This window comes from Helianthus annuus, chromosome 11, assembly GCF_002127325.2.
Source record: "Helianthus annuus cultivar XRQ/B chromosome 11, HanXRQr2.0-SUNRISE, whole genome shotgun sequence".
In the NCBI taxonomy this organism is placed as follows: Eukaryota; Viridiplantae; Streptophyta; class Magnoliopsida; order Asterales; family Asteraceae; genus Helianthus; species Helianthus annuus.
The window spans coordinates 58,806,406-58,826,713 of record NC_035443.2 but is presented as its reverse complement, the minus strand read 5'-3'; positions in this window follow the sequence as shown (position 1 = coordinate 58,826,713).

Genomic DNA, 20,308 nt, shown 5'->3' with positions numbered 1-20,308 from the left:
CAAACGCAGTTTGACTTTAACGCTAAAACGAATGAAAGACGCGAAAGAATACTTACAGAAGGTCCCCGCAAGATTTGACCCGATTCGCTTTCAGGTAGGAAGCATATACTTCCACTTAGAAAGCTTTGAATCAGATCAAATGTGGGAAATGAATGAAGTTGGGTTGGGTATTTATAGGCATGGCACAACCGTTAGGATCGTTCATCGAAAAACGTGCTTCGATATAGGCCGTCCACATGGGCCCATTGTTTTGAAAACCCATTTGAGCCCATAGATTCAATCCCCTGATTTGAAAATACCATTTGCACATGGTTTTGAAGTGTATAACAGCTGTTAACAGTTGTTTTTAGCAAAAATGCAGGTCCGGGAGGCCACGCGGCCCGCGTAAGATTCATACAAGTCTTACGCGCCCCGCCTGGGTGCTCTGATCTGCAACTAACTTTCAGAAATGACAGTTTCAGCCCCTGCATGCTTTTAAGGCCATTTTCGACACGTTTAAGGCCCGTTAAGCCAACCTTAAGGCCCTAAAATGATGCCTAAGTATGAGGGACATAAAACATGCTCAAAAATATGCCGGATGTCGGTTCGTTTGGTCGTACGATCGCGATGTTCGCTTAATTACGACGGAATGCGCATAAGCGCGAAAGACGATCCAAATTGCGCGACGAATGGATTTTTGACAAGCCAATCACCAAAACATAATATTTTAATGATTATATAAATTTTTGGATGTCCGGAAGTAACCAGAATGTAAGTTATGCGCGAAAATGCAAACTTATGCACTTTTTGACGCTTTTAGTCCCTGAATGAGCATAAAGTTTATTTTAGCATACCGAACCCCTCAAAGCCTATTTCTAAGCTATGTAAAGGATATTTAAGGTGTGTTTAACTCATGATCATGTTCCGGAATGTTCGTTACAGTTCAAATCGGCATACTTTCGCAGTTTGTCAATTTTTGTCCCTGTAAGCGAATAGACTTGATTTTGCCATACCAAAGCCTTCAAAACTTATTTATAAGTTATGTAAAGGTTATTTAAGGTATGTTAAGCATAATTTGATGTTCCGGAGTATTTGTCATGTTGAACTGATTACGTTCACGCACCAGTTTGCGTATAATTCTCCAGAAAGCGATATATAGTTTGAAATTGAATAAAAACCAAAACATGAAAACATCAGACATAAACAAACAAACATAGGGATCAAATAACTTTATTTCATTGATAACTGAACTATTTACAATGATTACAAGCACAGATGTCACAGTCTCCCCTACTTGTGGAAATTTCGTCCCGAAATTTGTTTAGAGGAAACTCGTGGGAAAAGATGTGGATACTTCGCCTTCATTTGATCTTCACGTTCCCAAGTAAACTCAGGTCCACGTTTAGATTCCCAGCGAACTTTAACCAACGGAATGCGCTTGCGTTTAAGCCATTTGACTTCACGATTCATAATTTCCACAGGTTTCTCAACAAAATGAAGTGTTTTATCAACACGGATTTCGTCAAGCGGTATGTGGAGGTTCTCATCAGCTAAGCACTTTTTGAGATTGGATACTTGGAAGGTTGGATGAACATTACCAAGTTTAGGAGGTAATGCAAGTCTGTAGGCTACCTTACCGATTCTTTCGACGATCTTGAATGGTCCAACGTATCTAGGTGCAAGTTTTCCTTTCTTTCCAAATCTGATCACACCTTTCCAAGGTGAGACCTTAAGTAATACACGATCACCGACTTGAAATTCCAAAGGCTTGCATCGTCGGTCCGTGTAACTCTTTTGACGGCTTCGAGCTGTCTGTAGGTTATCACGAACTTTCTTAACCTTGTCAGTTGTCTTTAGAATGAGGTCAGGTCCAGTAAGCTGAGCCTCACCTATTTCATTCCAGCAGACTGGTGAATGACATTTTCGACCATAGAGAGCCTCGAAAGGAGCCATGTTGATGCTGGAGTGATAACTATTGTTGTAGGAGAATTCAATCAATGGAAGATGTGAATCCCAACTACCACCAAAGTCGATCACACAAGCTCTAAGCATATCCTCCAAAGTCTGGATTGTTCTTTCAGTTTAGCCATCTGTTTGTGGATGATATGATGTGCTTAGATTAAGTTGGGTCCCCATAGCAGATTGCATAGCTCTCCAAAATCGAGAAGAAAAGCGAGCATCTCTATTAGAAATAATGTTCAAGGGAGCACCATGTCGAGATACAATTTCATCCACGTAGATTTTGGCCAGTCTTTCAGCAGAAAAATCCTCACGGATTGGCAAGAAATGCGCTGATTTAGTAAGATGATCAACAACTACCCAGATGGCATCATGACCTTTCTTAGTGCGCGGAAGTTTAGTAATGAGATCCATAGCGATGTTTTCCCATTTCCAAACTGGAATCTCTGGCCGCTCCAAAAGACCATAAGGATGTTGGTGTTCAGCCTTAACCTTAAGGCAAGTAAGGCATTTTGAAACGTATAAGGCAATGTCTTTCTTCATACCAGGCCACCAATACTGAGTACGAAGATCCTTATACATCTTGTCTGAGCCAGGATGAATAGAGTAACGAGACTTATGGGCTTCATCCATAAGCAAAGTGTGAAGGTTATCTAGGCTTGGGACCCACAAACGGTCCATGAAATAATACGATCCATCTTCCTTCAGAACAAGATCAGGCTTAATGTGATAGGGTAATTCCTTACCCATCAAATCTTGTGAAACACAAGCATGTTGAGCATGAGTAATGCGTGCTTGGATATCAGATCGAGCTTGAATAGCAGATTGAACATGAACACAATGAAGCATAGTATGTTCCTTACGACTCAATGCGTCAGCCACAACATTCGCTTTACCGGGATGGTAGCGAATTTCGCAATCATAGTCGTTTAAGAGTTCGACCCAACGTCTTTGCCTCATGTTGAGTTCTTTCTGATTGAAGATGTGCTGAAGACTTCTGTGGTCAGTGAAAACCACGCATTTTGTGCCGTACAAATAGTGTCTCCAGATTTTGAGAGTGAAGACAACTGCACCCAACTCAAGATCATGAGTGGTGTAGTTTCTCTCATGCACCTTCAACTGTCTTGATGCGTAGGCTATGACTTTGTTCCTTTGCATCAGAACACAGCCAAGACCCAATTTAGATGCATCACAATAAACGACAAAATCGTCATTGCCCTCAGGCAAGGTCAGAATAGGTGCATCACAAAGCTTCTGCTTCAAGGTCTAAAATGCTTCTTCTTGCTTCGAACCCCATTCAAAGGGTTTGTTCTTCTGAGTTACAGCAGTTAGAGGAACTGCAATCTTTGAGAAGTTCTCGATGAAGCGGCGGTAATAACCCGCCAGACCAAGAAAAGAACGAACCTCGGTTGGAGTAGTAGGCGTATCCCAATCCTTAATCGCACTGATCTTGGAGGGATCTACATGAATACCTTGTTCGTTGACAATATGTCCCAAAAATTGAACTTCTTTAAGCCAAAATTCACACTTGGAGAATTTGTCAAAAAGTTGCTCTTTCTTTAGGAGTTCCAGAGTGAGACGAAGATGTTGCTCATGATCAGCTTGCGTCTTAGAGTAAATCAAGATGTCATCAATAAAAACGATGATGAATTTATCCAAATAAGGCTTGCAGACCCTATTCATCAAGTCTATGAAAACAGCAGGAGCATTGTTCAAACCGAACGGCATGACTGTGAACTCATAATGCCCATAACGAGTACAGAATGCTGTCTTAGGAATATCCTCTTCATGCACACGAAGTTGATGATACCCAGAACAAAGATCGATCTTCGAAAAGCAAGTAGCAACCTGTAACTGGTCAAATAGATCATCAATGCGAGGTAGGGGGTATCGATTCTTGGTAGTAAGCTTATTCAGCTCACGATAATCGATGCACATTCTGAAGGATCCATCCTTCTTCTTGACAAAAAGAATGGGAGCACCCCAAGGTGAAAAGCTAGGATGAATAAAACCTTTGTCAGAAAGCTCTTGAAACTGCTTAGACAACTCTTGCATCTCAGACGGTGCAAGATGATATGGAGCTCTGGCAATGGGAATTGCACCAGGTACAACATCAATACAGAACTCGACTTGACGTGCTGGGGGTAGACCAGGTAACTCTTCAGGAAACAGCTCCGGATAATCCCGAACAACAGGAATATCTTGAATAGATTTACCTTTATCTTTATCTACTGTAACATGTGCCAAGAAGGCCACATAGTTCTTTCGCAGATACTTCTTAGCTTGGAAACAAGACGTAAGCTTGAGGCTACTAGCAGGTTTCTCACCACGAACCTGTAGTATCTCACCTGACGAAAGCGGCACATGAACGATCTTCTCGAAACATACTACCTCTGAGCGATGCTTGGCTAACCAATCCATACCCACAATAATGTCGAAGCTTCCAAGTTGCATAGGTGTGAGATCAATAGGAAAAAGATGGTCGTTAAGGTTCAACTGGCAGTTGCGAAGAATGGAATCAAGAACAACGGGTTCTCCACTAGCAACTTCTACTGTCAAAGGCTTACCTAGTTTCGTTCTAGACACGCGAAGCAAGGGCTCAAAAGATAACGACACAAAACTCTTATCGGCCCCTGAATCAAAAAGAACAGACGCAGGTTGATTATTAACAAAGAACGTACCGTTCACCACCTCGTTGTCTGCTTGTGCCTCAACAGCATTCGTGTTAAAAGCTCGTCCTCGAGCCTAAGCTTGAACTGGGTTCGCATTTATCAACCTTGGACACTGGTTACGGTAGTGGGTCAGATCCCCACAGTTGTAACAAGAACCAGGTGGGAAGTGAGGTCGTGCTGCTTGACCTTGTTGCTGAGCAAAAGGCTGAGCAACTTGTTGAGCCGGGTTCTGAGCTGCCCGATTCAGATTGGCAGGGATACGGCAGGTGGCAGCAAGATGACCAGGTCTGCCACAGTTGGTGCATTGACGACATTGGAGGTGTGGCTGATGAAGACCGTTACACTTGTTGCACAAAGGTGCATTGCCAAGATAAGGCCTCTTGGCAGGTTGTTGCGCATGCTGATTTTGTACAGCTTGAGCCTGAGTAGTAACGGCGTAGTTTTGGGAAGCCTTCCGCTTCCTTGAACCCTTTGAGGAACCCGCATCGTTTCCCTTCTTGTTTTTACCTTTCTTGCTATCCTTCTTGTCAGACTCCTATTTCTTACCCTTCTTGTCACCCTTTCTAGGCAACTTACCCTTTCGAATCTGCGATTCAGTCAACGTTGCAGCTAACTCGATTGCCTGACGGACAGAGGTAGGATTATTACCAGTAACGATGTCTTGTACGGGGTCAGGTAGACCATTGATGTATCTCTCGATAGCCTTATCGAGTGGGGTGACCATTGTTGGGCATAACAAACTCAGCTCTTCGTACCTATCAGTATATGCCCGGTGCTCGCCACTAATCTGCTTCAGATCATCAAACTCCCTTTCTAATGCTCGCAGTTCATGACGAGGACAAAACTCCCTCATCATAAGAGTCCTCAATTCAGCCCATGTCTGTGCTAAAGCGACTTCAGCACCACGATCTCTCATAACCCCATTCCACCACGTAAGCGCCCTTTTCTGAAACACGCTTGAAGCAAACTCGACCTTCCTATTTTCAGGACATAGAACGTGGCGGAAAGTACTCTCAATGCTCTCGAACCATTGAAGGAGCCCAGTTGCCCCCTCAGTACCACTGAACTTGAGTGGTTTAGCCGAATTGAAGCTCTTGAAGTTACAAGGAGCGTTCTGATTGTTGTTGGCTTGGTTCAATTGAGCGATGATGTTTGGGAGTGCGGCAGCCATATGCTGTGCCAGAATGTCTGCCATTTCGGCATTTGTTAACGGGTTTTCACGTCGAGGAGGCATGCTAAAAAGGGGAAAACATGAGAGGAACGAGTGAGATGATTAGATGAAAAGAATGAGATGAAACAAAATCAACAAAGCAAGGATGGTGGTCATTCGTCCGTACCACAAAGCAAAAAAATGACACACAGTGACTAATCAAAGTAAATGGGTCCATAAACAATGCTTAGCGAAGACATGCTCGCCTATAAGTGAACACTCACCCCAAGAGTTCCCAAGTAAGAGTGACTGGTCCAATTATGTAGATTTGTACGAACACTCTAGCCTTAGACAGAAAACTGAGGGTACAGGCATTCACCCTTCCAGTTTGCACGTGTTCACACTATTTAGAACCCAAAACTTTGACGAGATTTTGAAAACTTGGAAGGCACAAGGCCAAAAGAATCATTCAAAAACAAATGATAAATTTTCAAAATCAAATTGAAAAATTAAAAGGGTTCAAAACCATATAAGAAATCATTTGAAAACAGAAGATTTCAAAAAAAATCATTTTAGAAAACTGGGTTCTTGTTTTGGTGATCACCTAAGGATAGGTGAAGTGCATGTTTAAAAATCTAAACACAAGACAACTCGTGTTGGGGTCCTAGAAAGGTTATAGTCTAGGTCAAAGCATTACTAATAACCTAATTCCCTATAACCATTGGCTCTGATACCAACTCTTCTGTCACACCCCGACCACGTAAAACATCAAATCGTGGCGGAAACGTCGGGGAGTGTTGTAACAGAATTATTGTTCCACAACCATGGTATTTAAAATAATATTTTATTCATCACCCAAGGGTGGAATACATCGTTCAAAACAAGAACCAACATGTTACATTGTCTTAAAATAGAAGAAAACAAAAGTACATCACATAATTAAACTAAGTCTAGCTCCATTTTATATCACTAAGGCCCAAGTCCACCCTAGCGTATCGCGATCATCCTATGCATTAGCTCCTGAAAACACATGTGAAAATAGGTACGTCAGCATAAAGATGCCTGTGAGTAACATAGGTTTTGTGAAAATAGGATTCATAACTTAGGTTTAAGAAAATGTTTAATGAAAACTTGTCATGAATCCAGTTTAAGTGTTTGCTTATATAAAAATGTTTGAAAAGCGATAACAAATCAGTTAATATGTGAGTATATAAAAGAATGATGTATGGTTAAAAGAATAACCAAGTAAAAATAAATTGTATGAAATAAATTGTTTTGTAAAACAAAGTCTTGTGAAAAATATGTTATTTGCAAAAATGTATAAGTCCAAAATTGAATGATTTAAATAACGGTATGTTATGTAATACAATACAAGCACTTATATATAGGAAGTACCAGCGGCGTATCCACCATGCTTGTAGCATACTACACACATATCGTTACTTAAGTCACTTAAACAAACCACCAAAGTATAAAGTTCATGTTTAAACCAACCATCAAATGTTCTTGTCTAAACCATTGTCAATGTTTAAAAATCCAAAATGTAGTCAGGTAGTTATGTATGTGTAAACAAAAGTTATGTATGGTAAGTAAAAATGAGATTACTTAAAACATAAGTGAAAAGGAACAAAACAAAGTATTTTGAATAAATCGAAAAGTTATGTTTTGCCAATTAATAGCATGTTTTATTGATACAAACATTTATAGGGTAAGTTAACGCATACATCCAAGACTTGAGACAGCAGGATAACCTTAGAGTAAAGGTTATCAAAGTAAAATGTTTTCGGATTCAGTTATTCCTTACACCCAAACAAACCTAGGGTGTCAGGAACGTGATTTGTCTAGTCCTATGGTACCATTACTTACTACCGAGCGGTGTAGCTAATGTTAATGAATGTAGTAAAGAACCGTTTATGCAAACCAAATGTTATACCAAATGTAAACAAGTTATGTGAAAACAATGTACTAAGTATGCTAAGTAAACATACAAAGCAGAAAAGTCATGTAAAACAAGGTGCTAATATGCCATGTAAACATATATAGCAAAGTAATGTAATGTAAATCAATGTGCTAGCATGTTAAGTAAACATACATAGCAAAACATAATGAAATCATGTACTAATAGAGTACTAATGAACATAGCAAGCATATGATGTAAAACATGGAAAGCACGAAAGTAACAAGTAGGCACATGTGTTTCACCCCAACATGTTTGGAAAACAGTAAAAGAGGGGACTATGTACTCACTTGAGATTGCTTAGAAGTCCTAGAATAACCACCAAGCAAAGCTAGAAGATCACGGAATCAAACGGCACCTATATAGGTATCTACATTAACAAACGGACCTATCGGAGGATCGGGTAGTACGAGGGTTCGTAAACCAAATAAGTATGGGAACTTATGTAATATGGTTTAACAAAGCCTACATACTAAAACGAAACCTATCCTAAGTGCTTTTGACCCGTTACGACCCGTTTAGGTAGTTTATGCTACTTTAACGTGTCGTTTGCGTAAAACGCGTTTGAAAAGCTTAACTAGTTCTACGACAAGTAAAATATGCCTTAACATGTTTAATATTGTTGCCAAATCAGTTTAGATACCAAAAATTTGGTTACATAAGCTTAAAAATGAATTTTAGCGTAAAAAAGGGCATTTTGGTAATTTACCTAAGGCATAAGAACTACTTATCATACAACTACTTAAATGACGTGACCATAAAGTATAACCTCGGAAGGTTATTCCCCATACAACTATGGTCACCTAAAGTATTTGGTCTGACCCTAATGATTGACCAAATGGGTCGGGTTTGAAAGTATAAGCGATTGATTAGATCGCTTACCTTTACGACCCTAAACAAGCATAATTCTAAAAGCGACGAGCTAAACACGCTAGAACATGTTTAGTAAAGTTAGAAAACAGGTTTGGTATTAAAACAAACGGTTTTAATACCCAAGTGTAGTTTGGTTACAAAATACGTGAGAAAACATATTTTGTCCGAAACTACGACTCGTCACTGAGCCTAGATAACGTGGTAATCATTAGGTATAGTCACTAGGGACTATAACCATCGTGATTACACTCACGTTATGAAGTTCAAACGAACTTCGCGTTGACCATAAAATGGTCAATGCAGAAAGTCAAACACAGTTTGACTTTAACGCTAAAACGAATGAAAGACGCGAAAGAATACTTACAGAAGGTCCCCGCAAGATTTGACCCGATTCGCTTTCAGGTAGGAAGCATATACTTCCACTTAGAAAGCTTTGAATCAGATCAAATGTGGGAAATGAATGAAGTTGGATTGGGTATTTATAGGCATGGCACAACCATTAGGATCGTTCAACGAAAAACGTGCCTCGATCTAGGCCGTCCACATGGGCCCATTGTTTTGAAAACCCATTTGAGCCCATAGATTCAATCCTCTGATTTGAAAATACCATTTGCACATGGTTTTGAAGTGTATAACAGCTGTTAACAGCTGTTTTCAGCAAAAATGCAGGTCTGGAGAGGCCACGCGGCCCGCGTAAGATTCATACAAGTCTTACGCGCCCCGTCTGGGTGCTCTGATCTGCAACTAACTTTCAGAAATGACAGTTTCAGCTCCTGCATGCTTTTAAGGCCATTTTCGACACGTTTAAGGCCCGTTAAGCCAACCTTAAAGTGTGAGACTGACGCATCAAATTAATACAACGGGCTATGGTTACAAACTAGGCTTTACCGGGTTAGTTTATATTAGGTTTTGGACCTTTATAGGTCACTTGGGCCAAGCTTTAGGCCATGTGGGCCAAGCAGGCCCAAGGGGAGCCCATGTAGGGACTTCGGCTTAAGTTAGTATATAAACAAGTTTACAATTTGTTTTAGGGTTTAAACCTTTGGAACTTCATTGTTACAATTTCTCTAGTGAAGAGAGGCGATCTTGGTGTGTCATCTTGTACCAGACGTTTTGCTAATTGATAGTAATAGAACGTGTGCAAGTTTGAAAGTGATTCGGTGTGTTCTTCGTATTCGGTTTGTATTTTCATATTTTTCGATTTATTCTTGAATCACATCAAGTTTGGATTCCGCACAAACTTGGTGATTGTTTGATATCATTGAAAGATCTGTTTTACGGGACTTACAAGTGGTATCAGAGCCATTAGAACCTGTTTCTAGGCTCGGTTTGATATCAAAGATTCAAGATTTTTGTTGTTTTTGGTTCGGTGTTCTTCGAGTTCTTCGTGTTCTTCGCAGTATTCATCAAAGTTTTATAAAAATCGGTATATTTTGGTGCTTAGATTTTGAAAAAGGTTGTTAAAGGATTAAATATAATTTTTTATTCTTTTTTGAAAATAGTTTGTCTTCTATCATAATCCTTTAATTTTGAAAATTATCTTGTTTTAAAAGGTTCCAGATATCTCGGGCTTGAGCTGTCAATCACATTAAAATTCAAATTTCAAACGGTCTCGAGTGGGATTTCATCTTCTTCCAAGGTCTCGACTCACATCACCAAAGGTTCATTCATCTTTCACATCTGATCTCGAGTCCCATATCCTCACCGGTCTCGACTCATCATCTTATCTTCAGGAGGTCTCGAGTCATCAGCATTTGACTCGCAACCACGGTTCCGAGTCGCAACGAACAATTCATCTGATTTCGAGTCATTTCCATCCAGTCGCAACCTCCACAGTCGCAACCACGGTTCCGTGTCCGAAGTTCCTGAGTCGCAACCACTGTCTCGACTCGCAACCGCTCTCAAGGTCTCGACTCACATCATCACAACTTCACTTCTGGTTTCGAGTCATCATCTTCCAAAAACAGTCTCGACTCGCAACCGCATCCACCGTTCCGACTCGCAACCATCTCACCGTTCATCATCGTTCAGCTTGTCACAGTCATCTTTATCTTCTCCGTTTCCGAATCGAGTTCAAGTTCGGGTTTCCTTTATTCATCACTGTCAACACCGATCTCTCACCTCCGCCACCATTAATCTCCGTTCACCGCCGTTCACTGTCATCGTCATTACAAAATCTCCGACGAACACCAAAAACCTGCAACATCCACCGAACACCATTGTTCGTTTCCGAACCACCGTTAAACCTCCATCTTCTCCGTTGAATCGTCATTGAACCACCTGTAACTCACTCTTGTTCACGTTTCCTGTGTTTCGTTCATCACATAAGAGGAAACAGTTTCTTTTGTGACACTTGATTTGGTCGAAGTAAGCTGAAAAGACAAGGAAAATTTATTCGCGACGTTTAGGTTGTCGGGAAAAGTGGGTTTTAGTTTTGTGAAGAAGACGGTGACGTAGGTTTTGATTTTTATATAATAATAATAAGTATTACTTTATAATAATAATAATAAAAATATATTTCGTTTAATAAAAAAAAGTTTATTTTATAAATAAAAAAAAGGTTTGTTTGGCTGTGATAAGTTTAAAGGTTTTTGAGGTGCGGTTCAGAAAGCGGGATCATTCGGTTGTAAAGGGTTTGAGTTGGCGAGTACACGGGTTCTTGTTTGGTTTGTGTTTTGAGGAGAAGAACAAAAGTATCAACCACCCGCTGAAATCATGGCGTTCATATTTCACAAACCTGTGGTTCAAGAAATGACTGTTGAAGATACACTTTCTGTTTTCTGTACTCCTGAGTGTAGGGAAAGGGTTGAAGCTTATAGAATACATAACGCTGAGCTCATTCAAGATTATCAAGACATAAAAAATAAAAATTTTACTTTATTAAAAAACGAAAAACTTTACAAAGAAAAAATTGAGGCTCAGCGAAAAGACATCATCAAACTCAAAGATGATGTAAGTGTAAAAACAGCCCATTTCTTAGAAGCTCAGGAGAAAGTATGCATTTTAACTAAGGAACTGGAAGATATCAGAGATAGATATCAAATTAATGAACTTAATATTAAGAAATTTGATTCTTCCAGCAAACTAGTTAAAAACCTGTGCGATCAACAGCTTGCGTACAAGGAAAAGAAAGGGCGTGGTTTGGGTTACAATCAGACTCCTCCTCCATATAATGATAATTATACTTATCTGCCAATGACTGAGGAGGAGATGATGAATGAGAGTAAAATGACTTATGGTTCCAAAAACAACAAGTCGTCTTCTCGTGACAGACAAGTTGAGAAACAGAAGTCTACTCCATTAAATTTTGTTTCCAAAGGCTCAATTGATACTAACGTTTCGTCTTTATGTGCAGATGATTTTTCTGAAGTAAAGTGTGGAGATGTTCATGGGAGTGAACCAGTCGTTATTTCAAATATTTCTGAACCTTATTTTGAACCTTATTCTGAACCAACTGAATCTGACATTGCTTTTAGTCGTTCTTTATTTGCGTCGTTTTCTGCTTATGTTTCGTCTTGTGAGCCTGTTGTTTTGGGCAAAACTGATGATGTTTGTGTTGATAATTTGAACAATAAATGTGGTGATGATTGTTTTTCAGCTAATGTGTGTGATCCTAACGTTTCTAATGTTTCAGTTGATGACAATGTTACAGGTGAGGTCCCTCAGGACACATTCAGTGAAACCACTGAAACTCCTTCTCAAGAGTATCCTGATTCCTCTTCTGAATCTGTCTCAGTGGGTGTCCCTAATGTTGAATCTAGTGGGACCCCATTGGAAACCATAGCTGAAAGTAAACCACAAGTAGATTCACATGATACGTGCGTTGATGAAACACGTGTTGATGAAACTTCTACATCTTTTGAAATTAAAACTGAACCAGATTTTGAAACAGAAGAGGTGGTCACATTGAATGAAAGGTCACAAGAAAATGTTTCTGATAAGGGAATTAAAACAGAAACTGAATCGTCTTTTCAAAATAATCCTGATAAAATTATAAAAGACGAAAAACATCATCTGTCTGAATCTCATGCCTCTGCTAGTTCTGATCAACAGGTACATAAAGAATCAGAAAAGGCACATGGAACACAAGCAATGTCACACCCCTTTCTGCGGCGGAAGCACGAGGTGTGATCATGAAAGGTTCTCATTGCATACGAAAGGTAAACATACTATATGCTCGAAAATAACTTCAACCATTACATTGCCAAAACATAAGTCAAGTGTTTACAACACCAGATGGCATATTGTCTTAAAGGTTACAACTTTATTTAATAATAAACAAGCGACATCCACGAGCATAAGTAAGACCACGCGCACATCCATCCTAGTTACCTGAAATACATGTGAGTTTTGAAAAAAAACGTCAACATAATGTTGGTGTGAATTCATGCCGTTTTGTTTTGCATTTTTGTATACTTTGTATGAAAACATAGTTTGTGAATAAATCGAGTTTTCATAAATCCAGTTTCATGAATACACCACGTACTCATGTATGATTCAAATTCTTCTTGAGTACCCCACGTACTCAAGTATAATCCATGCCTTTCTTGAGTACCCCACGTACTCGAGTATTCATCAAGTTTTAGAATGGTATGTGTTTTTATGTAAATTAAGTCTTCCTGTATGTATCAGGATTGTTAATGGGTTGCAAAGCCATTAACATGTGGCACGACATAGGAAGTCACCAAACCTTAGGCATTTAATTGGTATATTCTGAGACACAAAAGCACTACTCGGTACTCGCCCTCACCGAGAGTGTGGCTGCCCGGCGCCCGTTAGATCTAACCTTTTGTTCTGCGGTCTAGGTATATTGTTGATTAATGGTGCTTCTGTACCCTATTCGTGACACGATTCCTCGCATCATTTTTCATAGCGCATCCTACTTGGTACTCGTTTCTCACCAAGCGCGCTTCCCGTATTCTTATATCACATCACACTTGGTACTCGTTTCTCACCAAGTGTGTTTCTTGTATTCTTATATCGCTACACACTTGGTACTCGTTCTCACCAAGTGTGCTTTTTATTATCATACCATTTGTTAAACATAAAAATATTTGTAACATGTATTTCACCCCCGAAGTTATAAAACTGAAAACAGTTAAGAGAAAAGGGGGAGCATGAACTCACAACTTTGCGTTCCTGTGCGTCGTAAACTTCACCGGTTTGCTTATTTAACGTCGTAACCTATACGTGTTTTCTTAACGTTAGTCACTAGACTCGCGTCGTACAAGTTCAGTCACTCACTTTTGTATTCGTATTGTTGTGTTAAAAATATTTCATATTTTTAACTAAGTATTTTACTTATATTATTTTCGCAGATTAATATAAGTATCTCGTGTTTTGCACTTTGCACCCGAATTATGTGTCTTGTATATTGTATGTGTATTTTCATGTTTATACTCCTCATGAGTATTTAGTGTATTTTTACGTCTTAATACGCTAGCACGTATAACACATACTATATACACTTAGCACAGAAGTTGGTGATAAAATAATATATATTTTTCTCTCAAAAATATACATACTTATATCCATTTTTATTCTTGAAGAAATCCTCATTTCTTATCACCAAAAATTAGGGAAACCTTGGTAACACTTTTAAATACATTTTTAGGGAAATAGTTTCTTAAAAACTTATATTTTTCTAAGTGTCAAAATTTATAAAAATTTTGGCAGAGTTTCCCCTAAAAATAGAGGTTTCCCATGTTTTCAAAACATGTGTTTATTTTCTTTTAAATCGTCAACGATCATCACCAACACTTATCAACAATAATCATCCACAAATATCACTAATTTCTCCATTTCATGAACTTGGTTATTTACTAAAATTGTGTAGTAACTTACTAGCACATTTAGTAAGTCTTGTTATCTTTAAAAATAAGTTTAGTTTCTTAAAAACCTTATTTTTAAAGAATATAAAGTTTCACAACTTCTAGTCGGTTTTTATGAAAAATATTTCTTTGTTAAAACTTTTGTTACACAAGTGTCCATACACTTGTTTGTTCACAAAAATCACTTTTGTTTGTGTAAGATCCGGTTTAGAACATGTGGTTTCTTTTGACGCTTGGTCTTTTGAAAATACCACTTGTAGATTCATAGATCGGCTAGTTTTAAACACTATTTTACAAGTAAAAATACTTTTACACAAGTTCATGTTTCTCGTGTGGTAGAGTTTCACCTTTTAACCCTTGTACCGTCCGAAACAAGCTTATGTCAAGATCTATGATCTTAACAAAGTCGGGTTAAACGGTGATCCGAGCTACCACAACGTAGATCGGGCCTAAATAGCCACACATTTCAATTACTACAACTTTTACACAACTTATATGCTTTTAACCAACATTATTCATGTTTTAGTAGACTTTTATGCTTCAAAACGCAAGTTTCCGAATTTTAACCGTTACATATCGTATTAACCACCTTAGATTAGTACAAGCATGAGTTTTAAGTGTTATACCTCTAGCTCGGGGCTAGGGAAGATTCTATGCGAAAAATGAGTGGATAAAAGCAAGATAACGAGGTCCTACGCCTTCCGTTTGTGCCAAGCTTCCTAATACGAGACCCTTGATGCTTGTATATACTTGGAATGTGATGAACAAGATTGGAAATGGATGGATGTGTATAGGGATGTTTGGCCGTGAGCTTTGTAGAGGGAGAGAGAGGTGTGGTAGTGTAGTTGATGAATGAATCTCATGGGATCTTATAGTACTTACAATATCTTTCTCCATATCTTTGAGATTTCATGAAATCTAATAGAATCCAAGTAAAATCTATTTAAGATCTTGAGAAGATTACATAATCTTATATTTAGGCATGTGGGCCGATTTTTAAGCTAGTGGGGAGGGGGTCTAATTGTAACTTTCAACCATTTCACATCTTCAAAGATCTTTGCCAACTCATGTAGGATCCAAGGAAGATCATGGCATATCTTGGCAAGATTTTGAGGATTTAGTAAGATCTCACAAGATCAAGAGTGGGGCCTACTAAGGTGACCGTCCACTTGTAGAGGGGGGGGGGTATTGGTTGCATTTCAATTGTTAGTTACCATATCTAGTTACTTGTTAAATGTTACATTTAGTGTGTTAAGTATGTCATATAATGTGAAGTGTGTTAGGGTGTTCGGGGACCCTAACTAGCTTAGAAAAATAAGAACAATGCTTCTAGCATTATTTTGGTGTTCCGGGTAATATCTGGTTGTTCGGCTAGACACCGATTCGTTTAAGTGTTAAATTACACTTTCTAGTGTCTTTTAAGTACCTTTCATGTACCCTTTCGATTCCCAACACCTAGGGAAATATTCTAGGTAATAAAACGACATTTCTGTATAATATTTCAGTGCCAAAATGCTGATTTATTGCTGAATTATATAAATTCTGTACTTAAAGTGCGTTTCGGGTGCCTTTTGGTGCTTATTTTTGCTTTCACAATGTCTATAAATTAAACCCTTATATGTATCCTTGGGTTTTAATGTATTCTTGTCGTAGGACCTACACCTAGGCCTCCATTCTAATGTCTGACTGCTTTCTGCAGTTCTGTTGACACATTGTGTCTTATCGGTGAGTTTACTTAGTATTTTTGACGCAACGCTCTTGTTTATGCATGAAGCAGTATTTTGTAGTATACAACGTGCATGAATTCACTTGTTTAACATGTGTTCAGACATTGCTGACAATTAAGCACATAATTGTAGTCATTAAATAATAATTAAAATGTACGGAAGTTACCGGTTTTGTGCCAGTTGTCACAGTCTCCCCCCGTTAAAAGAATTTCGTCCCGAAATTCAGGTTGAACTAACTCTCGCAGGAGTTTTCTTGAATAGGTGGGGATACTTTTCTTTGAACTGGTCTTCGCGTTCCCATGTATACTCGGGTCCGTGCTTAGAGCTCCAACGTACTTTGACAAGTTTCACACTGCTCCTCCTAGTCTTGTTGACTTTCCAGTCAGTAACCTCAACGGGTTGTTCTGTAAATCGGAGGGCTTCATCAATATGCACTTCATCCACCGGGATGATCACGTTTTCTTGTGTTGGACTCTTCTTCAGGTTGGATACATGAAACGTATCATGTACTCCATTAAGTTCTTCCGGTAACTCCAACTTGTACGCCACGGTACCAATTCTTCTCAAGATTCTGAATGGTCCGATGTATCGTGGGTTCAGCTTTCCACGCTTTCCAAATCTGACTACGCCCTTCCAAGGTGAGACTTTTAACAACACTTTGTCTCCCACCTCGAATTCTACTGATTTTCTTTTCGGATCAGCGTAGCTCTTTTGTCGATCTCGAGCCGCCTTAATGCGCTCTTGGATCTGCGCGATCTTGTCGGTTGTCTCTTGAACAAGTTCAGGACCAACCATACGTTTATCTCCGGCATCTGCCCAACATAAGGGCGATCGGCATTTGCGGCCATACAGAGCTTCGAACGGCGCGGCCTTTATGCTTGTATGGTAACTGTTATTGTAGGAAAACTCAACTAATGGTAGGTGAGTATCCCAGCTGCCGCCTTGATCCATGACACATGCGCGAAGCATATCTTCTAACGTTTGTATAGTCCGTTCGCTCTGGCCGTCTGTTTGCGGATGGAATGCCGTGCTTAGATCTAACTGAGATCCAAAGGCTTCCTGAAATGATTGCCAGATTCTTGAGACAAAGCGTCCATCTCTGTCTGAAATGATTGAGATAGGCACTCCATGACGTGCCACAATTTCTCTTAAGTATATTTCTGCAAGCTTTCCAGTGCTATCCTTCTCACGGATTGGTAGGAAATGCGCAGACTTCGTCAACCGATCAATTATTACCCATATCATGTCGTGCCCTCTCGGGGTCCTGGGTAATTTCGTTATGAAGTCCATCGAGATTTGTTCCCACTTCCACACGGGAATCTCTGGTTGTTGTAGTAGACCGGACGGTTTTTGATATTCGGCCTTAACCTTAGCACAGGTTAGGCATTTTCCAACATAGACAGCAACATCGCTTTTGAGTCTCGGCCACCAATAGTACTCTTTCAAGTCTTGATACATCTTGTCCGATCCTGGATGGATCGAATATCTCGATTTGTGGGCTTCATTAAGGATGACTTCTCGTATGCCACCATAGAGTGGAACCCAAATACGCTTCTTGAAGTATAAGGCTCCTTCTTCATTTGGCGCCATGTACTTTAATGCACCTCGAAGGTATTCAGCTTTACGGTTTTCTCCTTTAAGAGCTTCTCGTTGTGCATCACGAATGCGTGCAGTGAGGTTCGTTCGAATGGTCATTTCTAACGCTCGAACTCTTAGGGTCTTAACCCTTTCTTTTCGACTTAATGCGTCTGCTACAACGTTTGCCTTTCCTGGGTGGTACTTAATCTCACAGTCGTAATCATTTAGCAGCTCGACCCATCGCCGCTGGCGCATATTCAGTTCCTTCTGATCAAATATGTGTTGCAGGCTTTTGTGATCTGTGAAGATTGTGCATCGAGTACCATATAGATAGTGTCGCCAGATTTTCAAAGCGAATACCACTGCGCCCAGCTCCAGGTCATGAGTGGTATAGTTTCTTTCGTGCACCTTCAGTTGCCTTGAAGCGTAAGCGATGACCTTTTGGCGTTGCATGAGCACGCATCCCAGTCCTTGTCGCGAGGCATCGCAGTATACCACGAAGTCTTCCGTGCCTTCGGGTAGTGACAATATTGGTGCATCGCATAGTTTGCTTTTGAGTAGCTGAAAAGCTTCCTCTTGTTTAACACCCCAGTCATACTTCTTGTCTTTCTGCGTAAGAGCAGTTAGCGGCTGAGCTATTTTCGAGAAATTCTCGATGAATCGCCTATAGTAGCCCGCTAAGCCCAAAAATTGCCGAACTTCAGTCGGGGTTTTGGGAGCTTCCCAATTCTTTATTGCTTCAATCTTGGAAGGGTCTACATGAATGCCCTTCTCATTCACAACGTGACCAAGAAATTGTACTTCGCGAATCCAGAATTCGCATTTTGAGAACTTTGCATAAAGTTTCTCCTTTTTCAGTAGCTCCAAGATGGTTCTGAGGTGTTGCTCGTGCTCTTCTTTCGTCCGAGAGTAAATCAGGATATCATCGATAAATACAATCACGAATTTATCGAGATATGGTTTACATACGCGGTTCATCAGATCCATGAAGACCGCTGGTGCATTCGTCAGCCCGAATGGCATCACAAGAAACTCGTAATGCCCATAGCGCGTTCTGAATGCAGTCTTTGGTACGCTCTCCTCTTGGATTCTCAGCTGGTGGTATCCAGACCGAAGGTCGATCTTGGAATAATAGCTTGACCCTTTTAACTGGTCAAACAAGTCGTCAATCCTCGGTAGTGGGTACCGATTCTTGATCGTTAGCTTGTTCAGTTCCCTGTAATCGATACACATCCGCATGGTTCCATCCTTTTTCTTCACGAACAGAACTGGAGCTCCCCATGGCGAGAAGCTTGGCCTTATGAATCCTTTATCCAACAACTCCTGGAGTTGTGTAGATAGTTCTTGCATTTCGGATGGCGCAAGTCTATACGGTGCCTTGGCTACAGGAGCAGCTCCCGGAACCAAGTCTATACGGAATTCGACTTGTCGTTGCGGAGGTAGTCCTGGCAGATCCTCAGGGAACACATCAGGAAATTCCTTCGCCACAGGAATATCTTCGAGTTTCGGTTCCTCAGCCTTCTTATCTATAACGTGTGCTAGGAAGGCAACACATCCTTTCCTTAAGCACTTCTGTGCCTTCATGCAACTGATGATCCGAAGAGGTGCGTCTCGCTTTTCTCCATGTACGATGAGAGTTTCATCATTCACCAAAGGAATGCGAATGATCTTCTCATGACAAATAACTTCAGCTTTGTTCTTGGACAGCCAGTCCATTCCGACTACCACATCGAAGCTACCCAATTGAATAGGTAAGAGGTCGATGCTAAAGCTTCGTTCACCAAGTTCTAGCGTGCACCCTCTAACTACTTCGCCCGATTCAACAAGTTTTCCATTGGCTAATTCTATGGAATATGGGACTTCTAATCTACTAGATTCTATTCCGAGCGTACGTTTAAATTCCACAGACATGAAACTATAGTCGGCACCAGTGTCAAATAATATGGATGCATAGTGATTGTTAACTAGAAACGTACCGGTGACCACGTTAGGGTCCTCGCGTGTGTCCCTTGCTCCAATCACAAATGCTCGAGCCTGAGCATTGTCTTTCTTTGGGCAGTCTCTCATGAAATGATCGTTGCTTCCACACTTGAAGCATCCTTGGTTTCGCCCTTTCCCGTTATCATTCCTGTTACCAGCACCGTTTCCATTTTGATTCTTTCCCTTACTCCAACAGTCTTCTGTTCGATGACCCAATCTACCGCACTTGTCGCACCTTAGAATGCGACAAGCTCCATCATGATGATACTTGCATTTTTGGCACTTAGGCATGGTGCCTTGGTATCCTTTGGCTGAATTCTTTGCCTCCTTAGAGGGGTTGGTGTCACGTTTCTTGTTGGAACCCTTGTTGTTGCGAGTTACTTGATTCAGGTTCGCATGTTTCCTTTTCTTGTCACCGGACGACTCGGCATGCGTCACGGTCTTTTCAGTGGGGTTCAGCGATAATTTCTCCATACGAACACAATCTTCAGTGAGGCTGACAGCCAGAGTTACAGCCTCGGTGATTGTTTGGGGTTTAGCTGAAGTTACCATGCCACGAAATTCTGGGGCCAATCCCCAAATGTAGCGTTCAACGCGCTTGA